Source organism: Trachypithecus francoisi, unplaced genomic scaffold (assembly GCF_009764315.1).
Source record: "Trachypithecus francoisi isolate TF-2019V2 unplaced genomic scaffold, Tfra_2.0 Contig00025, whole genome shotgun sequence".
NCBI lineage: Eukaryota > Metazoa > Chordata > Mammalia > Primates > Cercopithecidae > Trachypithecus > Trachypithecus francoisi.
This window is the reverse complement of record NW_022680462.1, coordinates 405157-424684: the sequence shown is the minus strand read 5'-3', so window position 1 is coordinate 424684 and position 19528 is coordinate 405157. Positions and strand designations below refer to the sequence as shown.

The window sequence follows — 19528 nt, the reverse complement described above, 5'->3', positions numbered from 1 at the left end:
CCATAGTGCCTGGGCCACATGGGGCTGGGCCTGTTAACCAGGGCAGGTGTGGGATTCATGTCTTTTACCGTCTACAACAGTGCAGCCCAGCAGGTCATTACCACCTCACCTCCAGGCATGGCAGGAGCAGGGGGAGTGGTCAGGGCACGCCTGTCCTGCTGCTGTCACCCAGATGAGCTGCACATTCCACAGTGGCTTGGATGGCAGTGACTTTGGGCCTGGCAGTGTCCTCTGCCAATCTCCTTCACTCATAATTTCATCTCAACTTTGTGTTATAGTGAAGTGTTTAATATGACACTGTCTTTCCTTTTTATTCTTTAATAGTTCAAATAGTAATTTATGCCAAGGTCAGACTAATATTTTGTTTACTAGCTTAATAATTTTCTTCTTGTTTCTACATGAATTAATTTATATGGGAGCAAGTGCTGGCTTTTGTGCTGTTGAATACCAGAGAACATACAGTAAATAATGATTTTTACATATTGAAGTTGCAGTTGTTGGCTGTGATGTTGAAGACGTCTTCAGACAGTAGTTTGTACTGCATTCCACACTTGGGGCTCAGACCATACTGACGTTTTACTGCTATATACATGATTTGCCAATTTTCAAACTAAGATCTATAGTAAAAAAATTTACATTTGAATCCAGTTTGTTTCTTATTGATAAACACACATGAAACAATATTTGTCTTTATGCATTTCATAATGTTATATTCTGAACTTTCTGTTTCATTCCATTTTTTTTAAAAGATGAGCCATTATTCTCTAAATTGATTTCATAATCTCCTAGAGGTTCCAACTCATAGTTTGAAAAACACTGTACTATACTGTGACATACAGTGAATTCAGAGGAACACATGGCTTATTTCCCTGACTGCCTTTACTTTTCCTGTGTGTGGGTGGGAATCTTGTACTCGTTCATCCTGGCAGTACCTGAGTGAGACATAAGGAAGCTAACTAAGTACCCTACCCAATGACACACAACTACCAGTGGTCAAGCTTGGACACAGCCACTTCTGGGTGGCCCCCAGGTCCAGGGTCTCACAGTCCAGCAGCATAGAAGCTATTCCAGCTTCCCTTGTCCTGAAGGACACCAAGGCATCTGGAGGAGAGGCACATGATCTGCAGGAAAGACTCCACCGAAGCGGTTCAGTGCAGGTTTACCAAAGGCTGTTCACCTGGGATGGACTGTGAACGTCCCCGCCCCAGAAACCGTGGCACAAGCAGAAGTCAACCAGGGTGAAATGAGGCTTTGCACTCTGACATTTGCCCTTTAAAAACCTGGAGCCTGGGCCGGGCGCGGTGGCTCAAGCCTGTAATCCCAGCACTTTGGGAGGCCGAGACGGGCGGATCACGAGGTCAGGAGATCGAGACCATCCTGGCTAACATGGTGAAACCCCGTCTCTACTAAAAATACAAAAAACTAGCCGGGCGACATGGCGGGCGCCTGTAGTCCCAGCTACTCGGGAGGCTGAGGCAGGAGAATGGCGTGAACCCGGGAGGCGGAGCTTGCAGTGAGCTGAGATCTGGCCACTGCACTCCAGCCTGGGCGACAGAGCGAGACTCTGTCTCAAAAAAAAAAAAAAAACCTGGAGCCTGGTAGAGTTAGGGGTGGAAAGCAAGTTTTCCATCAGCAGAGGAGCATCTTCCACAGCTGCTAGAAGGATCAGTTAAAAGTGTCAGTCCGATGGCTTCCTTCGGGTTTTGTGAACCTCAGTGGCTTCCCCTGCCCTTTGCCTTTAACCAGCCAGTGGGGCCCTGCATGAGGTGCCCAGGAAGGTGGTGCGTGCACAGCATCCTTAGGTAAGCCTGGAGGCGGATGTGCTCTCTGGCAGCAGCCTTCCTCCTGGCTTTCTTGTGGAATTGTCCTCCTTACCAAGATGCTTCTGCCAGGGTAAGAGGAAGGCCAGTGAGTGCTTGGGAAGGGAGCTTGACAGTAACTTCCAACAAAACTTGCCCCACTGTAACTTCTCAGAAGGGTGATATGACCAGCTGCAAATACCAAATGGAAAGAGATTTTGACTAGAGGGTTTTCAGGAGGGCCTGATGAACCTGAAAACCTTCCCTGAATGCAGTGTACCCTTCCATTCCATACAATAACTGTTGAAGAGCTTCATCTTAATTAACTCATGTGGACAGAAAATGCCACCTTCCCTCACCAGGTGAAACCATCATTGAAATCAAACTAATAGCAGACAACACTCTTTTCCCAAAGAGCAGGTTCATTGTATCATGGCAACAAGTAGCATTTCTTATTTTCAGCCTAGTCACATTGATTGACTGGAGCTTAAAAATAGAAAATAAAAGTATATTATTGATCTTGGATTTCTTGGAATGCTGAAAAAAATACTGCCTTTAAAATCAAATGTTACCAAACTTGGCGGATTACAGTAGGAAAACAACAGGATATGTGGATTTTCCTACTCCTGTTCTCTAGCACAGGGAATCTACTAGAGGGTCCTGCCTCCACTTCCATCAAACAAGGGAAGAAAATGCTGTCCTGAGGTCATTGTTAACTAAGCCAGCACAGGGAGGCTCAGCAGGTGAGCTGGCTTGGTGGGAAGAGGTGGTTCTGAATTCCCACTCTTTTGTAATGGCCTTGGGACCTGGGGCAAGTGACCCTCTCTGAGTTTTAGTTTCCTCAAGTGCACCGTGGGGCCTTGAGAGCCTCAGGATCTTCAACATGACCGAGCATTCATAAGGCTCAGTGCTCATTGTCTCCTCTTCCCTTTCTCTCGTGTTTTCTCTCTGAGTCTTGAGAGAACATGAACCAGGACCGCGGTGCCACGCCCATGGTTCTTGGCATATTTTATTGAACATTATTTACATGGTTAACAGACCAGAAAATCTCAGTGATCCTCTGATGGCTCCAAGGGATACTTCCTTTTTTTTTAAGACAAGGTCTCACTGTGTTGCCCACACTGGAGGGTAATGGCACAATCATAGCTCACTGCAGCTCCAAAATTCTGGTCTCAAGCAATCCTCCCACCTTAGCTTAGCTTCCCAAAGTATTGGGATTATAGGCATGAGCTCCTGTGCCCAGCTTTATTTTTCTTTTATAGTCATGATGACTTAAAATAGTCAACTTTAGGTACCTTGCTGCAGTATCACAGCCCAGTATTTTTCTGCTCATATTTTTCCCCGTGTCTCAATGGCTCAGGTTTTGCAGGAGAGTGACAGTTGTGTGTACTGGTATGTATGTAATTGCACTCACACATGTGTTGAAGGTTGTAAAGTTACATTCACCATTCACCAGCTTATGGAGAGATACTTCCTGTCTTCTTGCTCCCACTGCATCTCCGTCTCTGTCTCCCTCAGTGTAGCCGAGACCAGAGCTGGATGTGGCAGCCATGTGCTTCTTGAGCACTCACATGGAACAAAAAAGAAAGAGAATGGAGCTTCTGTTGTGCTGGGCTAATTGCCTTATTATTGATTCAGCTGTATAAGTGAAATGAGTTGTTTAAACATTTTTGGTTTTGTGATTGTTTTAATTCAAGTTTTATTAAGCTGGGCAGCAGATCATTGATTGCACAGGATTCGGAGGCACATTCATATGTATCTTTCAGGGTAGCTTTTCTGAATGCAAATCTTGTCCATCTGGTTGCCTGTTATCCATCCTTCCAAAGCTTGACGGACTTGATTAAATTCAGAACCGCTCTGCCTTGATAGTGGCATCTCAAATTTTATCATTAGTTATGCATCACATTTCCTTGTGTCTGAGGTGACCCTCAGAGGCTACAGTATTGCCTTTCTACTTTCTCAAGAACTGGAATGTTTGAAAGGCAGTTTAAAGTTATAGAATGAAGTAGGAAATAAATTTTCGATTTTTTTTCTCTTAAAATATGTATCAGGTCTGAAAGTGAGGAAAATACTGTAGGTGATTATTTCACTTGCAGATATGCCTGTGAGCTTGGCCATCAGGAATCATAGACGTGGCCTAGAACACCATTCACGGGTCAAAAAAATAACACTTAGAGTCTGTGGGATATACATGTCTGTAAAAAGAGGTTGAATTGTTGTGCTTTCTCTGTCACCTGTTAATATTATGCCTTGTGATTCACATAGTGAACCAGCTCTTTATTCTCCTATGAAAATGGAGGGGGGGAAACTACCTTAGTATTCACATTTTGGTTTAGCCATCCAATCAAAGTTTTCTTACAGATTGGCTCCACTGTATTTGTCCTGAATTACATGTTCTTTTTCATGTTTGATGTATAACCTTTAAAAATATTAGTTTCTTTATGTGCTTTCTCCTTTTTATTCTCTTTGAGGTGATTTCTGATTATGTAGCCATGATTTCAGTGTTGGTTCTTTTCAATCTGAATGTCCCTCTTTAGTGAGGATGGCGCCCTCATTAAAGTCTCCACAGATGACTGCCTTGCTTCAGTCCCGTCGCAGCCTGGTGCTGCGTTTCTCACTTGTGGTCGCGTTGTCCACAGGTCTCTCTCGTGTGTACACCTGCCTATTCTTTCTTGCTGGATGGGCAAAACTCAGCCCAGGGAGGCCTTGCCCCTCTGTGTTTCCTGTGTCTGGACAGAAGATGCATCTTGCTTGAAATCAGTTGTAATGGTACCATAAAACAGATCTATATGTTTAATCTCCATGTTGGATCCTGCACACTCTACTGTAACCCGAATTCACAGTTTTTTTTTTTTTTTTTTTGAGATGGAGTCTCACTCTGTTGCCCAGGCTGGAGTGCAGTGGCACGATCTCAGCTCACTGCAAGCTTCACCTCCCAGGTTCACACCATTCACCTGCCTCAGTTCCCTGAGTAGCTGGGACTACAGGTGCCCGCCACCAAGTCCAGCTAATTTTTTTGTATTTTTAGTAGACACAGGGTTTCACCCTGTTAGCCAGGATGGTCTTGATCTCCTGACCTCGTGATCCGCCAGCCTTGGCCTCCCAAAGTGCTGGGATTATAGGCGTGAGCCACCGTGCCCAGCCCATACTTGTATTTTTAAATTCTCTTATGGGGGAATCATGAATGCAGAAATACGAGTTGGATTCCTTCTGAATTTTTTTCTCCTGTTGTTTTAACTATTCCTCTTTTTGGTTTCTCTTTTCCCATGTTTTTTGAGTTGGGGAAGATGTGGAGCAGGACATTATGTATGTGTTCTTTGTTTAAAAGAAAATTGGAAGTAGTACCTTCCTCCCTAAAAGGGGGAAAAAGTGGTGTTTTGTGTTTTCCTACAAGCTGTTTCTGCATACTTGTGCTTGACTACTGTAGAGGAATTGGGCTTTGCGGGTATGTCAGTGTCCCAAAAACCCCACCCATTGCACCTCAGAGTTGCTGATCCCTGAGGCAGCATAGCTGTAATGTGTTGGTGTGATGACACTGTCCTTTCCCTCTTCCAAGGGTGGAGAGAATCTCAGCTTTCTCCCTGCATCCACAGTTTGTTGGAATTCTCTTTTTTCAGTTTACTTGTTCCGGACCATATAGAGTTTATAAGGATATTGTTTATAGAAGAGGAATTTTAATTAGAAATGTTATTCAGTAATTCCTCATTCAATAAATATTTATTGAGAGTCTGGTTGCAGGGTTAGGGTGGCACCTTAGTATTCCCATTCTGGGTTAGCTTCTGACCAGGGTTTTCTCTTTGGCACTGAGGATTCTGCAGTGAACAAAGGAGACGGTCCCTTTCCTCAGAAATTACATTCCAGTGTGGGAGGAGGGAAGAGACAGATGACAAGCAAAATAAGTACTGTAATCTTACCTTCCGCGTCTGTAGCCTCAGCTGTGTGGAATGCCAGGGACATATGAGGGTGTGAGCCAAGCCCGTCCTGAATTGTGTGCACTGAAACTCTTAACCACTGCTCCCAGGCCTGCCCGTGAGTCTTTTTCACAAGTCTTTCCTCTTTCAGGGAACTGAGGCTCTTCAGGCTCCTCTTTGCATTAACTTCTAAAGAACGAGAGAGTGTCCTTTCTCAGCCCTTAGTTGATTCAGAGCAGAAAATGGGAGAGTGAGGGGCAGATAGGGAGGCAGGGGACAGAAAGACCAAACCTGAGAAGCAGAAGCTACCTCTATCAGCGGAGGACCTCAAGGCTGAGCCACAGAGAAGAACAAATTCTGCTTAGCACGTGGAGGGAAGCCCGTCATATTTTGTAAAAAAGCTTGTTTAAAATGATGATTAAAATGAAGCTTTAGTTCAGAAGAGGGTAAAAATAGATGGAAATCTGTTCAGATGGGATTTCTTAGTTGAATCCGGAGTGATGCAGATACACCGTGAGAGGCACAGCTGAGAGTCAAGAGGCTCCTGGGCCAGCACTACTGTCTGAGAGGCCACAGAATCTCTTCCAAAGATGTAGACCAAGCTTGTCCAACCTGCAGCCTGCAGGCCGCATGTGGCCCAGGAGTGCAGCCCAACACAAATTTGTAAACTGTCTTGAAACATTATGACCTTTTTTTGCATTTTGTTTTTTGGTTTTTGCTCATCAACTATTGTTAGTGTTACTGTATTGTATTGTATGTGTTGCCCAAGACAATTCTTTTTCTTCCAGTGTGATCCAGGGAAACCAAAAGATTGGACATCCCTTGTGTAGACGAATGAAGTGACGCTTCTTCCCAGGCATGATGATACTATTTTGACAGGGCTGCACTTTGTTTCGACAAGGTGGGACCCTGTCTTATAGGGGTACAAACAAAGGAAGTAATAACGGTAGAGGATGCAGAGTTTTCTCAGAACTCCTCCCAGGCTAGTAGCGGGTTCCACCTCCTGCATCAGCTGACCCCCTATAGAGCATGCTCTCATTGCACTATCATGACTTGCCTGGAAGTTGAGGAATGGGCAGATAATTAACATACCGGTTATTGAATCGGATGTGTACTGGATGCGCACCTGCTTGGGGCTCTCTTTGTGTTGGGTACTTGGAGGCAATACGTACTTGGAGGGAGTACTTCATACCAGGACTAACAAGTATAGCTAACTGATCTTCTAGTCCCTAGCTAATTAAAAGGAGGGGGAAAAAAAAGGATTACTGGCTGAAGTAGATATAAATGCAGCCTAAAACAACATCTGATAGCCTGGAAAAAAGATACAAAAGCTGTGAAAACCTCCACTGCATGCTAGTGGAACAGCAGGGGATGTTAACAGCATCTCTGCCTTGGTGAGGCAGCATAGTGTCATGGGAAAGAATGGCCTTTGTTTCAGGTAGAACTCCCTGATATCCCTGACCTAGGGTCTCCCTCCTACTTGGCAGCTGTGTGAACTTAGGAATGTTCTTTAACATCTCTGAGCCTCTTTTAAAAAATCACTCTCTCTCTCTCTCTCACTCACTCATATATATATATGAGATATACATATATATATTTATAAAAATATAGTTATTGAGAATCAACTCACTGTAGGCATTGTATAAGAGAAACAGTGGTGATGCCCCGTGTCCCTCAGGGTCCCACCTTGTTGAGACAGGGTCATCATACCTAGGAAGAAGCATCACTTCATTCATCTACACCAGGGGTGTCCAATCTTTTGGCTTCTCTGGGCCACATTGGAAGAAGAAGAATTGTATGTACACACACACACACACACACACAGCACAAGGATAATAATTAGAAGTTTCAAGGTTTTGTAAGAAATTGGAATTTATTTAGGTGAAATGCCTGGATACAGTGCCTGGCACATAACATTCATTTGGTAAGCATCAAGCTACTGTTGTTATAAATATGATTTGAACAAATGGAAGAGAAAAACAAAAATACCTTTAGCAGGAGCTCAGAGGAAATAATCAGCATGAAATGTTTGTGAAAATATTTAATGTGTTATCCATTCTGTTACATAAGGTTTTTCTAAAGTGTCCTGAATGTGGCAGCACAGTACCTATGGCATGGCACAGTATCATAGTACTCCTCACTCAGTTACTTCCTCCTTTCACTAGCTGAGGTTCTCTTGTTTTATTTGTTATTCAATCATTTATAGAGCATGGATGATAAGTGATGCTGCATGCCAAGCACTGTGCTGTGTCTAAGATGAACAGGATACAGGATTTGTAATCAAAGGAACTTGTATGTGGAGGTTGGGCTAGGACATCCACATATAAACTGAGGGAGGGATGTGAGGAGTGGGGACCAGTGGGCAGGGGTGGCAGAGGCTGATGATCCACTGAGCCAGCCTGAAATAGGAGATGATGGCATGGACAGCTCCCAGGCCCACCACTGGGCTGGGTGAAGGTCTCCTGGTTATGGAAGCAAGTGGGGGATCTGAAGGATGACACTATATATCCTGTGCCTGAGGTTTGGTTGTGTTAAAAAGAAAAAAATATTCCATGACTCTTGTTAAAGCACTGTAAGGCGTACTCGACTAAGGACCATCTTAATAGGTAGAGGGACCACGGCAGTGGGGTTTTGTGGTGGGGGAAAGAGATTAGGTTCAGGTCTGAATATAGCATGGGCAAGTGGGAATTTATAGCCCAGGAACAAGGGATGTGGTTAGTGAATGGAAAATTACTAAGAGGAAGCATCAGGAGCAAGGAGAATTCTGGCTAAATCAACCCGACAGGATTCTTGCTGAAGGCAGGCCCGGAGGATCACCTGAGGGTGGTCAAGGACAAGGAGCTTGATTAGACATCAATGGTCAGGGGTTTTTGCTGATCTGACTTAGCAGGGTGCTTTGCTAAAAGTGGAGTTTATAAGGAAGTACACAGATGGGCCCAGGAGAAGGTTGAGACGCCTGACCAAAGCTTGGCCAAGCAAAGACTCTTTAGAGTCATCCCCCAGCATCTTGGGGATCTTTTTCAGAATACTTGAGACCACTTGATGAAAATTTGAACCCAAGGTCTCTTTTGCTGCCCTTTTTCTAGCGTTCATGCCTTCCATGTGTATTATTCATGGCAAAGTATGGGCCTTTGGTCTACTGAATGGTTTTGTGTTTGAAAGGGGAAATCTCTGATTTGTTACTGAGGTATCCCAATGTTAGCATCTTCGTTTGTCCCTAATGTTATTCAATCCAGCTTGCATACGTAAATGCATAAATAAATCTCTCTGTAGATTTTCTGTGGACTGGATTTTCTGTTTTCTTCCCCAGCACATCCCACTCTTTGCCCCTCTTCTTACACTCAGTATAGTTATATCCCAGGCTCCTCTAATCTCCAGGCATTTGCTTCAATGGTGATCACACTCTAAGGCACTCAGTTTAGTACTGAAGTTTGATCCTAACTCTGGAAAATCAAGTCTTTACATCTCAGCCATAAACCTCTGGAAGTGGATTAAATAGGAATTTTGATGATTAAATGTGAATATTACCACAATGTAATAAAATTGATGTTTTTCACTAAAGTAACATTGTGACACCTTTACATCGCAGAAACAGTGTTTCTTCAAAGCAGCCATGTTAGGTGGAGCTCGTTTTGATGCCTCTTTAGGAATGGCAGTAGTGGTGCTGGCTCACCAGTGGCAGAAGGACCGTGGTCTCACGATTGGATAGTATATCCGCTCCCTTTCTCCTGTATTTTGCTCCTGAGATTTCCTGCACTTTGCATCTCCACCCTCATCTCACCTTCTGCTATTGCTTTGCCATTATGATCTGAGAAGATCCTCTTCTGAAAATCAGGAAACCATGGTGAACTACCTAGACAGTGAGACCATGCTGAGGCTGGAAGCAAGAGCCTTACTTTGAACCTAACAGGAAGCAGATGAACTTTCAGAAACGCAGAGGGCAAGGTCCTCTCTGCCAGGACCTGTCTTATTTGCTTATTTGCACTCACTGCCGCTGCAGCTGCTCTCTGTGACAGCTTCTCAGAGTATGCGGGTGGAGAGGTCATTCTGGAGAAGAGGGGCTAGTGCTGGATTGGAAAGCTGCCCACCACCCAAGGTTAGAAACACCAGCCATCCCTCTACTCACAGCCTGCGCAAGTTATGTCCGAGATCTCGGTGCGGGTGGTGCCCCTGTCAGGAGGGCTCCTTCCATTGAGTGCCTCTGCAGGGTGCACTGCTGTGCTGTGAGGAAGGCAGAGCAGAGGACAATGGGATCTTGGCATTCCCAGCATTGTGTTGTGTATCAGCTATGTTAGGCCTTAGTTAGAGATACTTGGGGAAATAGTTGTAGCGGCACTTTTGGAATGTATAACCTGCTGGTAAATGGGGGTTCTGCACACTGAAAGTGAAGGTGTGTCTCCTTGACACTGCCTTTTGGCAGATGGAGGTTCCTAATCTTCATGGCTTCTAAGCCATGAAGGGATTCAAGCTAGGCTTCTAGAGGGATTCAAGCTAGGGTTCTGCATTCAGATGTGCTAGATGTGGAACCATAGTTGTGCTATGTGCTAGGGGTCCGACTTTGTATGATTTACCTTATCTGGTTCTCTTTATTCATCTAAAAAATAGGATTAGTAATGTCTATTTCAGAGAGTGTCTGTGAGGATTAAATAAACATGTCTGGAACATGGTAGATGCTTACTAAACATTAGTTTCTTCCATATGCTCTTGATTACCCATAGAGTTAATGTTCAGAAAGCATCTGTTACCTCAGTAACAATGGACATAGAATATGCTAACTCAGGTGATCCAGAGTATATGCATATATGTATGTAAGTTACTGAATCTGACAGAAGGAAGAGTCAAGGATGTTTTGGTGACTGAACTCTAAAGCAGCATAAGTTTGTGGAAGGTAATAAATAGTGAAACCCTGGAAGCCCCAAGTTTAAAAGGAAAAAGAGTCAATGAAGCTAAGAAATTACAGTTTGATAACAAATGACATCATATACCAACATCTCAGGAAACAACTGTCAGGCAGAACTTTAAAAAGATTTATGGAAATTGTTTTAAAACTCATTATTAAATTTGGCAGCACATCCTCAACTTGGAGAGAAAGGAAGAGGCAAAGAAAGAAATCAGAGGCTCTGACAGTAATTTATGGATGTAGGCAAATGATAAATACTTCCAGCGCTTGAAATTTACACCATCATTTTCTTGAAAGTAACCACTCGTTAACTGGATTTGGGAAGTAAGTTTATGACATTGACCTATTCCCTGATCATCAGTAGAGAAGCTGCATTATGGAAGGTCCTGTCTGGCCAGCATTAAAGCTTCAGAGTAAACAGGGGGCAGAGAAGGTGCAGGAAGCTGCTGCCTCTAGAGCTGGAGATGGTAACAGGCTATCTTTATCTTACTGAGTCTGGAGGAAAAGGTTCTAGGAAATGGGAAAGAGGAGCGGTGTCAGGCATTTGGCACAGCTGTCAGCGGATGGGGCTTAATTGGATTGACAGGCCATGGTTTTCCCACAGATAGGTTAAATTCAGCAGCGTATCCACCCCCGAACTGGGTCTTCCAGCTCCCTCCTCTGTGCCTTAGCCCAGCGTACGGCCCCATTGTCAACCACTGCTTGTCACCCTCATCTGCCTCCTTGTCCTCATGATCCAGCTTTCATTACTTACCAGGTGCATCCCGTCTCCTCTAGATCTTCATATCCATCCTTTTTTTCCAACCCTTTTCCCATGTAGATGATGACCACAGCTCCCAACTGACAACTTTTCTTCCTTGGGCTCATTTTTTCAGCAGCGTGTGGTCATAATGGTGTTTTTAAAGTGTGTATTTGGTCTGGTCACTCCACTCCTTCAGTAACTCCCTGGCTCTCTGGGGATAAAAATTCAGACATCACCAATTTTTTCTCACTGCTTCCCCCTTCTCATGGTGTGTCTGAAATGCCCAGTATGCTCGCTCTTTTTTTTTTTTTTAAATTAACTCTTGTGTCTTTGATCTACTTTGCTTCTTATACCCTTCCCCTGCTCCCTTGTTAGCCTGGGTAACTAACCCATTCTTCCTGGAGGCACTTACCTGGAGCAAAAGCTTCTGACTTGTCTGCCTCAGACCCCACCCCCAGCCTTTAACCCTGGGGGCCACAGGGCCTCACCGTCATGTTTCTCTTAAGGAACACCTACACCGAGTTGATTCTCCATAAGTATTTGTTGAGTGTTTAATGGAGTAATGATAGTGGACTCAAATGCCTTTTTTCTAGCTTTCAGGGTGTTGTCATTTCATACGCTTTTCAGCTGTCTGCAACAGCAGGTTTCATCAATATTGCCTCCTAGTTAAAAGACCTAGTTATTTGCCGGGTATTAAAATATCAGCATCCAAGTGGTATTTTTCCTGTTCCAATGATAGTGCTAATTCATGGCTCTCAGGAGAGGCTGGTTGCTAGGAGATTCTTTCTTTGAGTTCATCTGCATTTGAGTTAATGGTTGGTCCTTGCCAGTTTTTCCTTTTCTTTCCTTAAGTTGTTGAGAAGAGGTATTTCATTTGATCATTCTTTTATGTTCCTTTCGTTATTCAGCTTATTTGTTAATGACTGTTGAACATTTGTACTTTATGTGAGTACTGTTCGTGTTCTAATGTGGTACTGATTCCACTGACCAATGCTTGCCCTGCCGCCGCCCCCCCCCCCCCCCCGCCTTTGTGCTGGGGTCCGAGCACCGCTGGCTTTAACTGGTACTGTCACTCTGATCGTCCTAGAACCCAGTGAGGTCGTCATGTATATTTCTCTGATGCGTGATTTTTGTTTTCTCCTTTCTCTGAATTGAAACTTGTCACTTCACCTTCACATTTTCTTTTGATGAATGTCCTAAACATAAACACCAGCAGTCAAATTTGAACTGTTGAGATGTCATCAGTGATTTGTTCCTCTGTCCTCAGGAAAAGTACAACTTCTTGTTCTGGCACCCAGGGCTTTCCATAGTCTGGCCTGAATCCACCTTGCCTGCTCTCTTTATCCACAGCTTTTCTTCCTCAGCTGTCTTGCCTTGCATGTCTACTGGCAGTTCCCTAATAAACTTTTCTCTGTCCGTTATGTGCCTTGGCCTGTCCTCTTCCTTCTGGGTGAGATGCACCTCCTCTGAGCAGTCCTCCAAATAAAAATCCAGCTCTCTGTGAGGCCTGCCGAAATCTCGCCTGCTCTGTGCAGTCATCTCTCCTCCACCAGTCAGACTTGGAGCACTGCCCATCATTGCTGTATGTGTGATCCTTACTGCATTCTGCCTTGCTTCAGGATTATCAGCGGGGTAGGGAGAAGAGAGAGTGTGTGTGTGTCTGTGTTTGCTGTGGAAAGAAGCTCCTTGAGAGCGAGGACTGGATCTGAAATATCTCTCTGCAATCCATTCAGTTCCATTCCTTGGTGGCATATAGAAGACGTTTGAACTAATTTACTGGCTCATTTCTGTAGTCAGTATACATTTTGGGGGTGTGGGGGACACACATTCAAACCAGTGTTTATAGGGACGTAAGAAGTACACAGGCATGTACTAGGTTTGGTGGGAGTGGGAGAGAGGCACAGAAGTGAGCCTAGGAGGGTCAGGAAGGCTTCCAGGGCTTAGGAGTTTGCCTGACACTTGAGGTGGGAGCAGGAGTAGACCAGATGGCTTCCCCTAGAGAGGATATTCAGGGCGGAGGGGATGGCCTGGTCAAGCCTGGGAAAAAACTGAAAGAAGATTATGTGGTGGCAAAGTTGCCAGAGCAGAAAGTGTGCGGCGAAGAGATATGGGAAACAAGGCCAGACTGGAGGAGCAGGCCAGCTCCGTAGGGGTGATGATCAGGTATGGCAGCCAGGGAGAGCTTGCCAGTCCCAGTGTTGTGAATTGGAGAGAGTTCTCAGGTGTGTCCGCCTGTGCCCATGCTTCTGTCAAACCTCACACAGAAGGGAATAGGCACTAGCATTTATCCTGTTGCTCCTGCTGTCCTTCACCCTCACCTGGACTTTCCATAACCCTCTTTGTGGTTTTCCTTACCTGGCCTCTGGCGAATGTGGCAGTAAGCAGGAGAGTGCTCAAAAGGGAGCAGTGTTAGGGTGAAGCAAGGTTCCTGGCAAAGCCGCACCTAAATTTTAAGGTTTGGCTTTGTTATGTTTTTTAAATAGAAACAGGGTCTCGCTCTGTCACCCAGGCTGGAATGCAGTGGCACAGTCATAGCCCACTGCAGCCTTGAACTCATATGCTCAAGCGATCCTCCTGCCCCAGCCTCGCTAGTAGTTGAGACTAGATGTCTGCACCGGCATGCCCAGCTAATTGAATTTTAAATCTTAAAATGAAAGTAGGTTGTAAAATGAACTGTGATCAGACAAGAGTGATAATCTTTAAACGTCCCAAAAGGATTGATAATTCTGTGAGCAGGGGCCATATCTTTTGTGTTCACTGCTGTGTGCCCAGCTCAGCATGTAGCCCATGACTTGACACAGGGCAGGGTGTGTGTAGGTGTGAATAATTGTATGTACAGATGTGTATGTATGTGAGTAGAATATATTGCTATACATTATAGACATATTTTGGCTTTTTATAATTTTCTATATAAGGTCTTTACACATCTTTTGTTTAATGATGTTTTGTTTGTATTGCTTAGTAAATGGGTTATTTTTATTGTCATTATTAGTATGCTAATTGTTTATTGCTCTGGGCCATAGTGTTTCTCAGTGAATAAATACCCTGTTGGCCTTGGGAGGTACAGTTTCTCATTGTGTGAGACACTGGTGTGGACAAGTAGCAGCCACTTGACATGTGACAACTCCACACATTGCTGAACACCCCTAGGGTGAAGAGGATGACATTGCTTCTTAAGTTGAGCACTATTGCTGGGATGAAAGAATGAAATTGGTTTCTATATGTCGGTTTGTGTCTAGCACCAAGAGGTTTTTAAACTGTCTTATATTTTCTATGTAGAGGATTATATGCAAATAACAATAATTTTGTTTGTTTCCATTTCAATAAATTCCTTGTATGTTATGTTTTCTTGTCATTTTGCATTGACTGGGGCCCCCAGTACAATGTTGATGGTAGGTGGATCCCAGTTTCATTCCTGACTTGAGAATGTGTCTGATGTTTCACCATTAAGATTGTACAGATTGCTGTAAGTTTTTGGCAGATAGCCTTTATCAGATGAAGGAGGTTTGCTGAGAGTTTTTATTCTAGGTGGTTATGGAATATAGAGCCCCTGTTACTTGAACTTAGTTCATCCTATACAATGTAACTCTGTTCTCTGTGCTCCATTCTAAGTGATTTCCTCAGATCTGTTTTTCAGGTCACCAGTTCTGTATTTAGGAATGTCTAACCTGCAGTTTAACTCATCTATTGAATTTTAGATGTCATTGACCATCTTAGTCATTTGGGCTGCTATAGCAAAATATTATAGACTGGGTAGCTTATAAGCCGTAGAAATGTATTCCTTACAGTTTAGGAAGCTGGTAGGTTCAAGACCAAGGCAGATTTGGTGTCTGGTGAAGGTCTGCTTCCTGATTCATAGATGACCATCTTCTTTTTAGCGTAACCTCACATGGCAAAAGGGGCAAGGACACTCTCTGAGGCCTCTTTCATAAGAGCGCTAATCGCATTCATGAGGGCTCTGCCCTCATGACCCAGTCACCTCCCAGAGGTCCCACCTCCAAATACTGTCACACTGGGAGCTAGGATTTAGTGTATGAATTTTGGGGGGACACAAATATTCAGTCTGTAGTGATTGTGTTTGCGTGCATGTATAGACACTTGTGTGTATATGTGTGTGTCTATATGAATCCTACAAACATGGTTCTTTTTTAAACAGACAGACAAAAAGGGAGTCTTTTTAAAAACTCCCTTTTATTTTTTCAGAGTATCTATTCCCTCTTATTTTAATATTTATTTTGATTTTCCCCACTGTGCACAAATTTATTCTGTGGTCTTTATTTAGTTTTGTTATCTCAAGTTTTTGAGGGTCCGATCGTGTTATTTTTGAGTTTCTTTACTCTTGCTCAAGAGTCACGAGACTGTTTTTCCACCTGTGTCTTGCCATTTTAGATGGTGAGCCTGTCATCAGAGGACATAATCTGGTGGAATTCTGGGAGACAGCCTGCTTTAGAGTGGTTTATAATTTGGCCAATTTGGTGTGAATTTCTTTTCCAGGAGTTTTCTGGGCTACATGTGTAAAGTAGAATGTCAAAAACCACATTAGAGATACAGACAGACTGATAGTTACCAGTTGTTGGGAGATTGGGCAATTGCTCCCTCTGCCAGGCCCAGCCTCCTTTTCATTTGGGTTCATAGATACTTTTTCTTAATTCAGGTTTTTGCTAACATCGTAGCCCTCTGAGAGTTCTAGCTATATGTACAAGTGTCAGTTCCAACTCCGTGTTATATCCTGTCCTGCAGGAGGTTAAAATAATAGTGTCTTCAAACTAAGACACTTCTGAGAGTAGAGGGAGTTAGAATTCTTAATTATGCCACATCACTGATGTGAACCCGCATGTGTGTCACCTCGTCAAAACCCAAGACCAGCTCACATAGCTGGATATCCCCTGTCTTGCCACAGACTTCAGTTCTCTCTTTGATTCGGGCCTTAGACCGTTTACCTTGCTTTCTTGCCACACTCTTATAGGCATTTAAAAGGCTGTATTATATTTTAACTCACATTTCGAAGTGCCTGTAGCATGAGAGCTTTTAGGTTATCTGGTCTGTGCAGTAGCAGAAGAGTCTGTCTTTAGTCTTAACATTATCTTATCTCCTTGATTAATCTTCAGATGTAATATTAGATACATTAAGATAGAAAATTAAAAATAGGGCAGCAGAGAGGAACTGGGGAGGGAGGAAGGGAAAAAGGAAGCAGGTAGTTGTGGCGAGGAAAAGAGAAGGAGTAGAAGAGAGGCTGAGAGATGGGTTGGAAAGAGGAAGATGGAGAGGCAGACCGGGAGATGGAGAGATGGACAGACAGGGAGATGGAGAGACGGACAGACAGGGCAATGGAGAGACAGATAGACAGGGGGAGATGGAGAGTCAGAAGGGAGATGGAGAGTCAGACAGGGTGATGGAGAGTCAGACAGGGTGATGGAGAGACACATAGGGCGATGAAAGGCCGACAGGGAGAGGGAGAGACAGGGAGATAGCTAGGGCACTGGAGAGACAGGGAGATAGCTAGGGCACTGGAGAGACAGGGAGATAGCTAGGGCACTGGAGAGACAGGGAGATGGAGAGACAAACAGGGAGATAGGGCAATGGAGAGACAGACAGGGAGATGGAGAGACAGACAGGGAGATGGAGAGACAGACAGGGAGATGGAGAGACAGACAGGGAGATGGAGAGACAGACAGGGAGATGGAGAGACAGACAGGGAGATGGAGAGACAGACAGGGAGATGGAGAGACAGACAGGAGATGGAGAGACAGGGCGATGGAGAAATGGACAGGCAGGTGGAGAAACCAACAGAGGGAAGGAGAGGCAAACAGGGAGATGCAGAGATGAACAGAGAGATGGAGGGACAGACAGAGCAGATGAGTGAGGGCTGGCTGTGTGTGCGCAGAGAGCTGCACACAGATACACATCCATTCAGACAGCAGCCCACTCCCGGAGAGACTGCCCTGGAGGCCCACACACGTAGACGTGTGGACACAGAGACACACACTTGCAAAGACATACACGGAGAGCACCTGCAGGGGCACCAGCAGCTGAAAGAGAGTGAAAATAGGAAACAACTAAATATAAGTGTGTTATAATAGTCCAGAAAATAAACTTGAAGTCAGTGGGAGTAGAAAAGTTGGCTTTAGGTGGGATTAACCAGAATTGCAGTAGCAGCACTTGGCTGCAGCAGCTGTTGCTCTCATGGGAATGCTGATGCTGGTTCCTGGTCTCAGGCTTGCCTGGTGACAGCCTCCTGCAGCAAACCAGCCAGGTCAGCTCCTGATTTCATCCTGTTGGCACTAACAAGTGGAAATAATCACTGATTTTGAGGCAGTGACAGGGACAATAGTAACAACAAAAGAAACAATCTGATTTAAAATTAACAGGCTTTGTTGATTTCATAATTGCCTCCCACATCATAGCCAGATTTGGAAATGTGACTACCTAAAATTGAAATTAGGGGTTTGAGATTTTAACCATATCAAATATTGCTCAAAAACAGGAAATAGAACGAGTGATGTCTTTGGAGGGTAACGGTGGGGCTGTATCACAGTTGGCCTCCCAGTTGGAGCTCACTTTCTATATATCTTGAAATTCCAGAACCTATCAAGGAATCACAGGACCCTTGATTCCTTTGGGCTCTGCTCACTGACACTGTCTAGACCTAGGTGGACAGCTCATCTTGTGGAGATGATTTATGGGAGTGATTATCAGTTTGGGGTGTGGCAGTGCAGAGAAAGGGGGATGTAAGGGGGAGGGGATGATTTGACTTTGCAGGCTTGCTTTGGCGCCTCCTCTACATCCAGTGCTGTTTAGGTCTTGCTGTGCTTTTCTGCTTTGCTTTTTACTAGTTTTTCAGACCATTAATGATAGCTAATGACGGCTGCTTTTCTTAGCCACTATCTTATTACCTGGATCCTTTATAATACTGGAAGGTAAACTTGGTGCTGGTTTAAAAGCTGAGATGAGCAATTGTGGATCATTGTTATTGTGACATCTGTGGAAAAGATTGAAGAAAATGAGGTTGCCCGGTATAAGAGAATACTGCCGAATTAAACTGTGCCACATGCTGTTCAGTTTTTTACTTTTGAATAAAGGCATTGTATTTTACCTTGTGCTCAGCTGACACATGGACTGAAAGCAGTGTGACCGAACATTCAGTTGTCACCTCAGAGTCTGGCAGGAGGCCCTTAGAAAACTGTTTTTGAATATTTTAATTCAGCTATGTATGTTAATAGGTATCAACATCATAAACAAAAATAGGCTAAAACTCTGCTTCCTAAATATTAGATTGAAGTCAACTCGGGATTCCATGACATTCCTTAAAACTGCCTTTTCCTCTAAAGCATTACTTCCTCAGAGGTTAACTTATGGATGATCTTGCCGTTCTTTTAGGAGGTAAGAGACTCTAAGTCAGGGTATACAACACCAAAGTTTTAAACATCAATTTCAAGCCAGCACTCTTTAGAGAACAGAAATTGTGTAATGAAATTTAACAGTCTTTAATGTCTCTAAGCCTAACATTTATGTATTGAGAGTTTTATTTCTTCAGCCCTGATCTAAGTGCTGTGGCTTAATGTTTTTAATACCCATTATTTCTGGGACCCCTGTTGTGTGGTGGGCATCCTGCCCATTGCACTAGTACATAACTCCTAATCTTCACAGCAGTCCTCGAAGCTAGGTGTCATTAGCCCACTTTATACATAAGGAAAATGAGATCAGAATAGTATCACCATTTGCCTAAGGCCATAGAGCTAGCAAAAACGAATTCAAATCTGGATCTTTTACATTATAAAATGTGTAATTCTTTTTCTACTGTTTGAGCATCTCTTTGGGGAATGAATGATTTTGAGAACTCCTGGAGAGTCTAAATTCAGCTTTCTGAATGTGAGTTATAGAGTCAGTCTTGATGGGTTTTTCATTCTTTTTGTTTTCTCCTGAAATACTTTATACCTTCAACCTAGAAGGGTAGGGCTGAAACTTGATCTCTTTTGTTACTTCTGTATCCTCAGTACCTGTAACTCAGCAGTACTTAGTATCTGGTAGATGCTCAGTGATTATTTGTTGAATGAATGAATGAAAGAAAGAAAGAAAGAAAGAAAGAATGAATGAATGAAAACCATGGCAGAATGGACTGGCCCTGACAACCTCTCGGTATATACTCGTGACGTCTAATGAAATGCTAATTTATCCT

At 43.8% G+C, this 19528-nt stretch overlaps 1 protein-coding gene across 7 annotated transcripts in view; it reads left to right on the top strand.

Annotated features, from left to right (window-relative positions):
* CCNY (cyclin Y) overlaps positions 1–19528 on the top strand; it is a 331884-nt gene that overhangs the window by 214820 nt on the left and 97536 nt on the right. The window contains exons 1-2 of one of the 7 annotated variants that reach the window (XM_033225233.1): positions 1616–1621; positions 6151–6156. The exons of the other annotated variants lie outside the window; for them this stretch is intronic. The gene's annotated coding sequence lies outside the window, so the exon portion shown is untranslated. Of the gene's footprint in view, positions 1–1615; positions 1622–6150; positions 6157–19528 lie in introns of those variants that run through there. 7 annotated transcript variants of the gene reach the window in all.